The sequence below is a fragment of the Watersipora subatra genome, chromosome 7 (genome assembly GCF_963576615.1).
Source record: "Watersipora subatra chromosome 7, tzWatSuba1.1, whole genome shotgun sequence".
Classification (NCBI taxonomy): Eukaryota; Metazoa; Bryozoa; class Gymnolaemata; order Cheilostomatida; family Watersiporidae; genus Watersipora; species Watersipora subatra.
The window spans coordinates 8,989,089-9,001,167 of NC_088714.1; the positions used below are offsets into that span (position 1 = coordinate 8,989,089).

Consider the following 12,079-nt stretch of genomic DNA (forward strand, 5'->3'; position numbering starts at 1 on the left):
AATTTTCGAAGATGAAGTACACATTTCGTCAACTTTACTTTTCCCCCTCCTCCAGGAGCAGCTGCTGCTGCCATCAAACAATAACTTGGTTTACTTCGGTCTAGTTCTAATTTACAGTTCAATCCTGGAATGAGATATCTTTCCTGTTGAAAAATGCTAAGATGGAGTCGTCCAAAAAACTCAAATGTGTTTGATCCTCTAATAAGATTCTTTCTTGCTGTAGTCGCAGTATTATCGAAATCCGCACCATCTTTTGCAAGATTATCATCTTGAAACCATCCTTCTGCTTTTAATTGGCATTGTTTTGCTTCTCTGCTATTATTGAGAAGGGTTTCTATGAACGATCTCATAGGATAATCACTTGAATGTTCAACAACGGATCCATTAATTTTGAATGTTGCTGTTTTGATTAGCGAATGAAAAAACGCATCCCCTGGTACAACATTTACGTTACCAACAGTATTGTCTAAATTGGAACCATCGTCCTTGACTACTTTTCCTTCGATTTGCAAATATGAATTACTTAAATCGATATAGTGATCTACATCTCCAGGTATTTCAATTTCAATTGGTCCATATTCACTGAGTCGTGACGGACCTAATTCGCTATAATATCCGTGCTCCACCAAACTATGTGTGCCCGGAACATCAAATATACCCAAACTTTCGTTTATCGTAAAAGGAGAATCCGTTATTTTTAAACCTGTTGAACCAATCTCTCCAGAACTCATCTTTCACTATAGATGTATGTCAATGAAATGAACTAAAAATATTGAGATAATAATATATAAAACATTTCAAATTTTAAAAAATATTTGGAGTGGCTTTTCTCCGTCGTTTTGCAGGTTTGCTACGGTTATTTAATTTTCTTTTCCCAGGTTTTCTAACTCTTGGAATTACTACTTCATCTGTTTCTTCTTCTTCTTCTTCTTTGGTCTCTCTACCATGTTATTAAGATAATTGGATGCAGCATCTAACCCTTTTTTCCCTAATGAGATAGCCGTTTTTTTTGCTAGAGGCGCAACAGCTTTTGCTAATTTTTTAAATATTCCTGATAGTCGTCCATTTCCCATCACTCTTTTTCCTTTATATGGTGTCAATCCGCCATTTCCTGTTTGATTAGACGTGTAATATTGAATGTAAAAGTTTTTTGAGTCTTCTGGAGTGTATGGAATTAATATGGAATTCATTGTTTCTTTCTGAAATGAACCGTTAGTATAACCTTCCCTCCATCAAATGGTACTTTTTCTCCATCATCACTTGTTATAAGGGTCTCTATCACATCAGTAGAAATTTTATCTACTTCAACGTAATGCGCTTGACTGAATTCTGTATAAACTCGAGAGAACTTCTTTCCACTTACTGGGACAACTCGTAACAATCGTACATTTGCATCTCCAACGAGTCTGTTACTTACAATTGATGAATATACGTATAATGATGTAAATCCATAGTTGATATCCGGAGATGTGATGTTTCCGTGTTTTCCCACATTATAAGTTATCTTCGGATCTAATCCTAAGATATTTGCGAAATCTTGTGAAAACGAAACCTGAACACTCGAATCTCTTACATACAACATAGATTTGTTGGATATTTTGTCATATTCGAATTCTATAGTTGGATGGAAATTGAAGGATTTTAGAACATCATGAGCTCGTTGAATTACTTCATCTATATCTTCGTATCTTCCATTTCCAATTTTTATGTCGAAACGACGAAATCTCCCATTAAGTTCCGCTTTTGTGATGCTTATTATCCCTTCTACTACATTTGGCCAATTATTTAAAAACGATATATCTTTTAGAGCAACTTCCCATTGTCCTTCTGTAAAATCTACATATCTGGCTAGTCTAACTGTAAAGTTTGAATTAGTATTTTTAGGAAAGTCACTAAAACTAGCATCAGAAGGAAGAGTTACGAACTCCGACATTTTCAATTCTTTCAATGATGTTCAATTCCTTATCATCCTCTTTTATTTAACAAAATCTCTTTCATTGACCCAGCTATTGAATGAATCAGGATATCCCATCCATTTAACGAGTATTTCCTTTGTTCTTCCTCGATTCCGAGATTTGAGAATTTTCTCGATTCGAAAAAATGTGGGTTTTTTTACTTTCTGTAGTTCATCTTCATAAAAAGTTCCATCAACCGGTTCGTTTGCCAAATCACGTAATTTATAGATAATCGGTCTTTCAAAATCAAGTACTTCTGTAATTTGAAAAACTTCAACCGTCCAATTTATTGTGAAACCTCTTTCGAAAGCTGTTCTAGCTTTACTAATACGAACGTAATCATCAATATTGAATTTGGGAGTACTGTCAGAACTATATTCTCCATTTTCATAAATCCTATTCCAGATTCTTTCTTGATTTTCATAATTTACATCATTCGGTTTTATTTCTAATGTTGTGTGAATAGTATTGTTATATGCTTTTACCATTTGTGGTAAAACATCAATATATCTTCGTTCATCCGAATATGTCATGAATCTATACATCTTCATCCGTAATGTTTTGTTGAATCGTTCTATGATGGAAGCTTTAATTGTCTCATTCTCAGATGTAAACCATTTTACTTTATTTTCTTTCAAAACTTTTTTGACATCTCTATTATTAAACTCTTTTCCTTTGTCTGTTTGAAAAACTCTATACAGACGGTTCCCTACTTACGAACATTCGAGTTACGAACAACCCGTACATACGAACAGGTCTGCGCGTATGTCCGCCGCTAATACCGACGGTATTACCGACGTATTAGCGGCGGAAATAGGCACTACTCAGAAGCCCAATCCAGCATCCACCTTTCTCTGCCCAGTTCGTTGCAGCGCATAAGTGCGTGAACGTATCTCCAGTGCGCAAAGAACTTTTTTATTTTTACTGTACGTATTGTAAAGGAATTTGCCGGCCTTCACTTTATTGGTTACCCTACTAATATAGCACTGAAGCAACTTACGAACAAATTCACCTTACGAACAATCGTTCGGAACGTAACTCGTTCGTAGGTTGGGAACCGTCTGTAATTAGTTCCATCCAATACTTTTTTTAAGGCTTTTGCTACCAATATACCTGATTTGTTAACAAGAGGTTCTACCCATGCTTTTCTTGAAAAAACATCAATCAATGTAAGTAAAAATGTAATTCCATCATTTTCAGCTCGATGAGATCTAACATCCATTAAATCAGCCTGTAATTGTTCACCAACTCCTGCAACAATTGTAGGTCTTCTTCTAAATTTCGTTTTTATTTGTTTGTGTAACGTATAAGCATCTTCACCACTTAACCATTCTCTAACTTCTTGTTCGCTTTTTTTTCTCCGAAGTGCTTCAATCAGTTTTCGTGCTCCACCTAATGAAGATGTTAGATCCGGGGTATAATAGAATTCATTTAGTAAGTCGTCCATTTTCCTCTTGTTCCTACATAAGGTTTTCGTGAAGACGATCTATTCGAATTGGATTTTGATTTATTTGATAAATTCGAGTTCGACTCCTTGATAATTTTTTCAAATAGGTTAAATTGTTTCTCAAATGAACTTGGAGAAAAGGGAGAAGATACAATTGATCTATCTTTATCACGAAACTTTCTTTCAAGAAGATTTCGTAAGTTCTCAGGTTTAATCTCTCCTGTAGATCCTGTTATTTTCCCGGTTAAAGAATCATAATTTCCAGACTTTTCCAATTTTTCCAGAAGTTTTTTCGCTTTAGTTTGATCTTGTTTCGAACCGAAGTCTTCAACTATTGAAGAAATGGAATAAGATCTAGAAGATTTTGACGATGGTTCTTCTTCGTTTAACTTCGGTGGTGATAATGTGTCGTCTTTTTTTGGCGATTCTTTTAAAACTGTAGAGTCTTGAGACGAATTATCTTCGGGTAATTCAGGTGTGTCTTTCTTTAGAGTTTCTTTTGAATTTTGAGGTGCTGAAGGTGTTTGTGACATCATTGAAATCGGTTTTCAAATTGTCGGAGACTGTTGAATTGGATAACTCCGAATTGATTTCATTTCATCTAAAAAATTTTGAAGTTCAGCTGCATACAAATTAACTTTGTTATAGTCTGAAATAGTGTTATCGTTATTAATTTGACGCATCCTATCTCTGGTCTCCTTAACCTTACTTACTCTTGGATTTTCTATTGGATTAAAACGAAGTGACGAACTATAGCCATCATTGATAATTTTTGAATCCTGTTGACTTTTAAATTGGTTTCTTTTGTAGTCGTCTTCAGAAACCAAAAAAAATTTTTTTGTGTACTTAGGAAAGCTCATCTTCCTGCTGAATGATTAATACAAGTTGAGGGATGGCTTTATAATCCGTTTCAATAATCCTCTTCCGTTTTGCAAAATCTTTCGTTTATATTTAAGAGGTTTGTTTTCATCGATAATATTCATCAACTCCTTTTTATGTTGACTCAGAGAATGGTATTGATTTTTCGTTAAAGGTACATTCCCATATATAATATTTTTAACAATTTCAAGTAATGTTCTAATTACTTCTTCTTTCATATGAGGTAAAGCAGAACTTGCAAGTTCATCTGTAAGACTGTTCAGTATTTGTAGAATTACTCTGTTTTTTTTCATTCTCTTAGAAAGTGGAGAATTATCCATGATAACTTAATTATCTTCTTTTTCGTTGTTTAAACAATCCTCCGAGCAATGGTTCAACTAATCCTGGGAGTATAGCACCCGCGATCGGACCTAGTAAAGCCGATAAAAACCCTCCTTTTTGCAAAAGTTGTTTCTTTTCCAAATTCGATGTTTTAGGACTAATCAGTCGAGCGATGTTCGTACTTTGTCGATTCAAAGCTTTATACTGAGCATCAGTTAGTCGTTCTTTTCTTTTAATGAGTAATTTCACACAATCAATAATTGCTAAAATTAAATCCGTTTTAGCATTTTTAATAATTGAATGTTGAGAAGAAATAGAATCACCAACTAGAGTTAATAAAGTTAGTAAATTTCGTTGAATTCTTTTTGTTTCAGCCATATCTATGTGATAATTTTAGTGATGCTATAGTAATCACTCAGAGGAAGATACAGAAGTAGTATGGTGAATATTTAAAGAGAACTTGGAATATATACTTGTTTTATTTAATTATGGAATTCCAATCAAAATCGATTGCTTAATTAGGCTTATAAATAATCATAGGTGTAGAGTCAACAGGAGGGAAATTTCCCATAATTCTCATTGTATCATCGGTTTCTTGTCGGAGGTCCAGTCTCATGAAGGAATATGGTGAAGATGTTGCATCTCGGTAGGATTCCTGAAAATATTTAACTTGGCCAGGAAAAACTTGTTTTCCTAAAAATGTGATTGATGTAGAATCCCTGGGGTTTTTTCCTATAAAAAATAGTGACTATTCAACGAAATTGTTCTAAGTTTACCAAAGAATAAGTTTTGTGTAATAGTAAAAATACTAATATTTACATGGTGACTTTCTCGAGTATACAAATTGTTAGCCATCTTGATATTTGATGATAATTCCTCCATTAGATCATCAATGATCATCCATCTATTTTTCCATCTTTGGGAAAAGTACTCGGATCTTTCAATCCTTCATGAAATTCCACTCCTTTCATATCCTCAAAAGCTTCCTGCCATATTCCATAGCAATATATAATTTCGATTGGAGAAGGGGTAGATATTAATTGAGATTGTTCAATCAACCGTTTAACGAGTTGAGTTTTTCCTGATCCTGTTGGTCCTGTTATCATAGATGTGAAAGGAGAATGTAACCTCACATCAATTGATTGTAGTCCGTCTTTCTCCATGTTTTGATAATTACTAACATTGAAGTTTTCATTTCAACTAATTATAATGATGAGGAGATGTTTTCAAAAATCACACTTTCATTATTCATAAGATTTTGAAAAAATACTTCTATACATAGTTCACAGTAGCATTCATCTTTTCTCCTGTAATCCGAATAAAAAAATATTGAATCAAAGATGAAGCTACAGTTATTGCAAGTAATATTAAAACCACTCCAAAAAATTGAAGCAAACTTTGTCGAAGCGGTTTTGATGTAGATTTAGTGATGTTATCAAAATGTTTATGTAATAATACAGCATCTTCAACTAATCCATCTGTATTATCTTTTTCTTCTTCACAAGATTTGTAAACTTTAGAATTATCCTTATGAATAGTTTCCATAATTTTATATATTTTTATATTCCTTCTAGTTGAACGAAATTTTTCATAATGAATAAATCATTCGACTTTCCCCTTTCTTATTACTCATCTTTAAAGAGTTTTATAACGAAGGGAGACTTAACCGATTCCACGAATAGACACGCCCGAACTCGTCTAACATCAGCGTTCATTCAACCGAAACGACATAACACCGTTCACCCCACCGGTCGCCAACCCAACCCCAACCATTCGACGATCGATCGCTCAACTCGTCGACACCCGAACCCCAAACCCATCGCATCGAAACCCGAAACCATCGCCCTCTTCACCTCATCCTTCCCACAATTCCTCTCGACCAGCACCGCATCCTTCCCACAATTCCTCTCAAACTTCATAACCTTAGCTCCCAACACTCACACACCTACCCCCCCAAACTTTCCATCAGACAACACCATTCTCCGAGGTTCTCGGGCTAAAATGTACCCAAAATCTCACTTTAAGTGCAAACGTGTGTAGATCTGCTCTCTACATACTACTTCTGTTCTTTGAACACAACTACTACAATCTACGGCATTTTCGTGATGGCTGCAATTAACTGTTCGATTTTGGGCTTTTTAGAGCTTGTAATCTCATTTACACATATTTTGCACCTACCACACAGCAGAGTAAGACATGGTGAATCTGTTAATATCAAATAACTGTAATGCAAAGTTTGTTGCAAGTCAACCTTTAAAGAAGGGTTCACTGAAAGCGCATATATAAAACTGGTGGGGTTCAGTGTATCCATCGGAGTTAGAAACTTTTGTTCTAGAAGCTTCACAAACTGTAAGCTCGAAATTACATAGTCAGATTGTTGCATGAATTTCACATCGCATGTTGGAAAATCCATGTTGACAAGTGGAAAGTTCAGTTTTAAAAGTTTAACAATTACCGCTTATACATATAACGATTACCTGCCGGCCTAGATAGGGCCTCTAACAGTTGTGTCAAGGTCACTTACAGGTCAAGGCCACACTTCACCTATTGTCATATGCAGTGGATGAGCAAGATTTTTGGAACTTCAAGAGGACACAACTTCAAGAGGACACAACTATGACTTCTAAAGATGAACTTACACAAAATTTTAGTTTATTTTATCAAAAGTTTGAATATTTTTATATCATTTGAGATTGTTTTTGATGCTTCAAGTAATCTGACTGCCAGGATGTTTCAAGATTAAAATCAACAAAACATAAAAATATGTGCTGAAATTGACATCACAAGTTGCAGTGTTACACATCTCTATTCTGTTGGTATTTTCATAACTACACATGTCATAATCGCCACCAAGTTTTCATTGATTTTAGTGCTGAAACATCCTGGCAATCAGTTCGCCTCAAACATCCAAAACCATCGCAAGTAATAAAAAAATATTGATATTTTCTGATAGAACCTATTAAAACTTTGTGCGTTCATCTTTAAATCTGATTAAATTTAGACGGTCTTACTTTGATAAAAGTATGAACTAACAATTATTGTAGTTCAAGGCACAGGGTCAAGGTCGGTCATAATTAGGAGACCATTAATAAAAACATCCTACAAGGAGAGAGGCACTAAAAATCTTTATAGCATAGAGTCAGGCTTGTTTCAAATCTTCAATATTGAGGGGTTCTTTTTCTGTGCAAACATTGAATTCACATTAAGTTTGGTTGTCGATATGAAGGAAAACGCTATGAGAGTTTATGTGGTCATCAACAAACCTGCATCATAAATTAAAGAGCTGCACTTTTTTAATCTCACAGTGTGTGTCCTAGCCAGCTACGCAGCACAATGTAAAGCTAACCAGGTTTGACAAGTAGCAACTGCAATCGCTTGGTAACAGCAAGCTAATGACAGCAAGAGTACAAAGGCTAAACATATAACATGAAGGTCAATGTTTATGGCATGTTACAAAAGCAAAAGTGAACGTGACTTTCCAGCTGTTATAGCTATGGGAGGTCCTAGATTCTGAGCATATTCTTGGAGTACGTATACGACATTCATATCATGTAAATATCTTACAACTAACAGAGAAATAAGTACATAAGCTTTTGCTATAGCTGTGGGACTCAAACCATAGAGGCCTCATCACTGTACCTCTATGAAGTATCATTAATATCATGGTCTGCGGATTTCATTTCGTCAATACTTAATGTTTGTATGCTACAATAACTGATCAAAAGTTCTTCCGCTTCTAAAAATCATTTTATTGCATTCGTTTGTAGTTTGTCATCTGAGCGATGACATATTCCCAATGCCGACTGGATATCATTGAAAATTACATAACTCCAAGTTTAGAGGTATGAAGAGCCTGATTGCAGCCCGTATTTGCAGCCGGCAATCGACACTCTTCATGAGGTTCGAAAGACCACTATATGGATCAGCAAAGAGACGAGTGTGAGCTCCCAGAATCCACATCCATACAAGTCAAGGAAGAGATAACACTAGTTGATTGCTTTAGATTCAAGGTCTAATCCAGACATAGAAGTTACTATCAAACATGTACTTACCACTACTATGCCTACCGACAGTTCACAGCTGTAGTAGTCTATCCAAACACCCCCTATTCATGCTACACACAAGTAGCGACGGCTGAGGAGAAAATCAAAAGGCAATTCGCTTCTATAGCGTTCACTCATTCTATACAGAGGTGAATGCCTAGCCCTATCATGCAATAGCGTCTCTATGCGCTGGCTTCAATTATACTCAACTGATACCGTAAGAGTGGATAAGCGGCCAACCCTACTTGCTGAGCCCTCAGTCTTTTAGCGCGTAAACACTACTACAGAAGGAAATCACGTTGCATGCAAACTTTTGATAATACACTAGGGTACTGACGCTACGTCTTGGGTACTTGAGAGTTCGTTCTCCAATCTCCATTGCAGAATAGGAGGTCAGTTGATACATAAAATCGATAATGGTTCGTTATGTAACGCTTGACAGGCTCATAACTACGAAAGCATATATGAGTAACTAATCGATGCGCTGAGACAAGGGGACAATAACATGAAGTGCCCGCTTCACCAGTTTTCTGTTAGTTAACTAACAAATCACGCTCCAAATGACGCTAGTCCCACTACCTACTGTGATAACAGCAGGATTAGGTAACTATGTAACCTATGTAGCTGGAAGATACATCTTTGTTTGAAAAATAAATTTCTCGCTTACAACATTGTTGCTCATTGTGAACTTAACCAATAGCCATAAATTATTTATTATGAACAATGATATACAGCCCAAAGGATAGCCGACGGCGCTCATATGGGCGGGGTTTAATGATGAAGCTCTGTTGGGATTAACCCGAACACGGCACCCGAACAAACAAATATGCTGAATAAAGCACCTTGTAAATTTACGAATATTATGAACTATAGTGGTTATTTTACTTATCTGTTGAATTCATTTTGTTGTCAAATAAATATAGTATCCCAATATTGTCACCGTTATGATCAGTCAGTTGCCATTCACAAGCATTCGTGATATTAATAGTCACCATCGTAAAATAGCTCAAATTCGGTTTTGCATTTAGATTTTGAGTATGAAAACTACACTGCACAGCTTTGCCTGCTGTCCCATCTTATTGGCAAGGTAAAACAATGTGAAACCGATGAAAGACTGTCATTTTATATTAAGGGTGGCAAAATATTAATCAAAAACTATAAAAAAATACCGTTGTTCGGGTAATTATATTCAACTTTAGGCATATACTACGACCTTTACTAATTTTAAAATTACTAAAAGTAGGTAATTTGAAATGTTTTATTTTGAATAGATACATTATTTTGGTTAGGTATTACCCCTACATTGCAGAAATTCAATGTTTGCTATTGTGACCCGCGGGGTCTACTGGCTGAATAAGCTAATGAAACGATAACAGCGATTCGTGTTTTCTAAAACCTAACAAGGCAACGCGACCGCCCCGCGAGAGTTGTGTTTGCTTTGAAACCCAGGCTAGCACAATCCTAATAGAGCTCCATCATTAAACCCCGCCCATATGATAGCCGTTGGCTATCCTTTTGGGCTGTATATCATTGTTATGAATTACTTATTAAAATAATCTTTGTTTTGTTCTGATTTCAAATATGCAAACCAAACGGCTGTAAAAACGTGTTTGAATAAATATGTAGGTCAAAGTCTGAAAATTTCGATTTTTAATAGTTGAAGATAACAATCTGTACAGCTATGATTACACTACAAACATTTTTATTAGCTTATTTCAAGTCATACAAGTATATTACTCACCATACTTATACATGTATTTTGTATGCTACGTATAACTCTGCTTTTAATGTAAGCTAGCTTTTTAGCACAGGCTATATTTTTAGGACGGGCTATCTTTTTACTGAAATTAAACCTCTTATGATTGCCCATGCTGATACTTCCATATTTTTGCATGAAATTCTATCAAATTTATACTTTTATTTACAGCTCTGAAAAGTGAAAGAGAAGATGTAATTAAAAACTTAGCAAAATGCAAAAATACCATTATTCCAAAGTGTTTAAGCTTTTTTGTATCACCTTGTTTGTTACCATTTACGTTTTTGTTTGGATTTGTCTCCCACTGCCAGATATATTAACTCATTTTACTAAGATTGTTCGATTCAAAACACTGAATGGTTTAAACCTCATCATACATTACTGATAGGTTTCAGTACTCAAGTAACATATATCTACAACAAAAGGTTTAATTTTGGACTTACCAGAAGGATGTACTCAATAATTTTATTGCTGATTATTTTAATCTTTTGACAAAAAAAATAAGATGTAGGCCTAAATTTAGAGATTGTGGAATATTTTTCAAATTTATAACTTTAGCAGCTATAATTTTTTTTATGACATGACAATCCGCTTGTAGTTATTTATTTTTTCTGGTACCGTACATGTATGTAAATTTTTTTTTCTATAAAGTAGATAATGAACTTCTCAATCTATTTATATATCTTCTATATATATATTTCTCAAAGTCCGTGTGTTGGATTTCCGTCTGTCTGTTGGAAATCCGGCTCTAGCTATTATTAGAACAGCTGAGCTTGACAACAATAAAAACTCAAATTCATGGCTTACTGTCATTGGAAGCCTAACCTTATTAACAAGCTTAGTGGAGTTTCCATTGGCAATATGCCAGGCTACTAGCTTGAAAGGTACAGTTGTTTGACAAAGTTTTAAAACCTTTACAGTTGTTTTTATTTCTGTCTTAATTTAGTTCAACTACACGACACACTTCTCTCATGATATGTAGTTGGAAAGTTAGAATGGCAAATGTTGTTATATGTGAAATACAAATCAATTTTTTGTCCAGACTTTTTTATTACTCGGGCAACGCCGGGTACTACAGCTAGCAAAACTATATATGACTTTTTTGACTGAAGTTTTGCATTCAGAGGTTTGACTGTACCTCTGCATGCAGATGTTTGACTGTAACTCTGCATACAGAGGTTTGACTGTAACTCTGCATGCAGAGGTTTGACTGTAACTCTGCATTCAGAGGTTTGACTGTAACTCTGCATGCAGAGGTTTGACTGTAACTCCGCATGCAGAGGTTTCACTGTAACTCTGCATACAGAGGTTTGACTGTAACTCTGCATTTAGAGGTTTGACTGTGACTCTGCATGCAAAGGTTTGACTGTAACTCTGCATACAGAGGTTTGACTGTAACTCTGCACGCAGAGGTTTGACTGTAACTCTGCACGCAGAGGTTAACTGTAACTCTGCACGTAGAGGTTTGACTGTAACTCTGCATACAGAGCTTTGATTGTACCATACTTCAGAAATGTAAACTAAGGAAGACACAGTAGATCCTTGGTACATGTACAGTAGATCTTCGGTACATATACAGTAGATCCTTGGTACATGTACAGTAGATCTTCGGTACATATACTGTAGATCCTTGGTACATGTACAGTAGGTCCTCGGTATGTACAGTAGATCCTCAGTA

At 35.3% G+C, this 12,079-nt stretch overlaps 1 protein-coding gene across 1 annotated transcript in view; it reads right to left on the reverse strand.

Moving 5' to 3' along the window:
* Positions 1 to 8,724, reverse strand: part of LOC137401157 (potassium channel subfamily T member 2-like) — a 128,753-nt gene extending 120,029 nt beyond the window's left edge. Inside the window, exon 1 of the mRNA XM_068087537.1 lies at positions 8,655 to 8,724. The gene's annotated coding sequence lies outside the window, so the exon portion shown is untranslated. The remainder of the gene's footprint in view (positions 1 to 8,654) is intronic.
* Between the last annotated feature and the right edge of the window lie 3,355 nt (positions 8,725 to 12,079).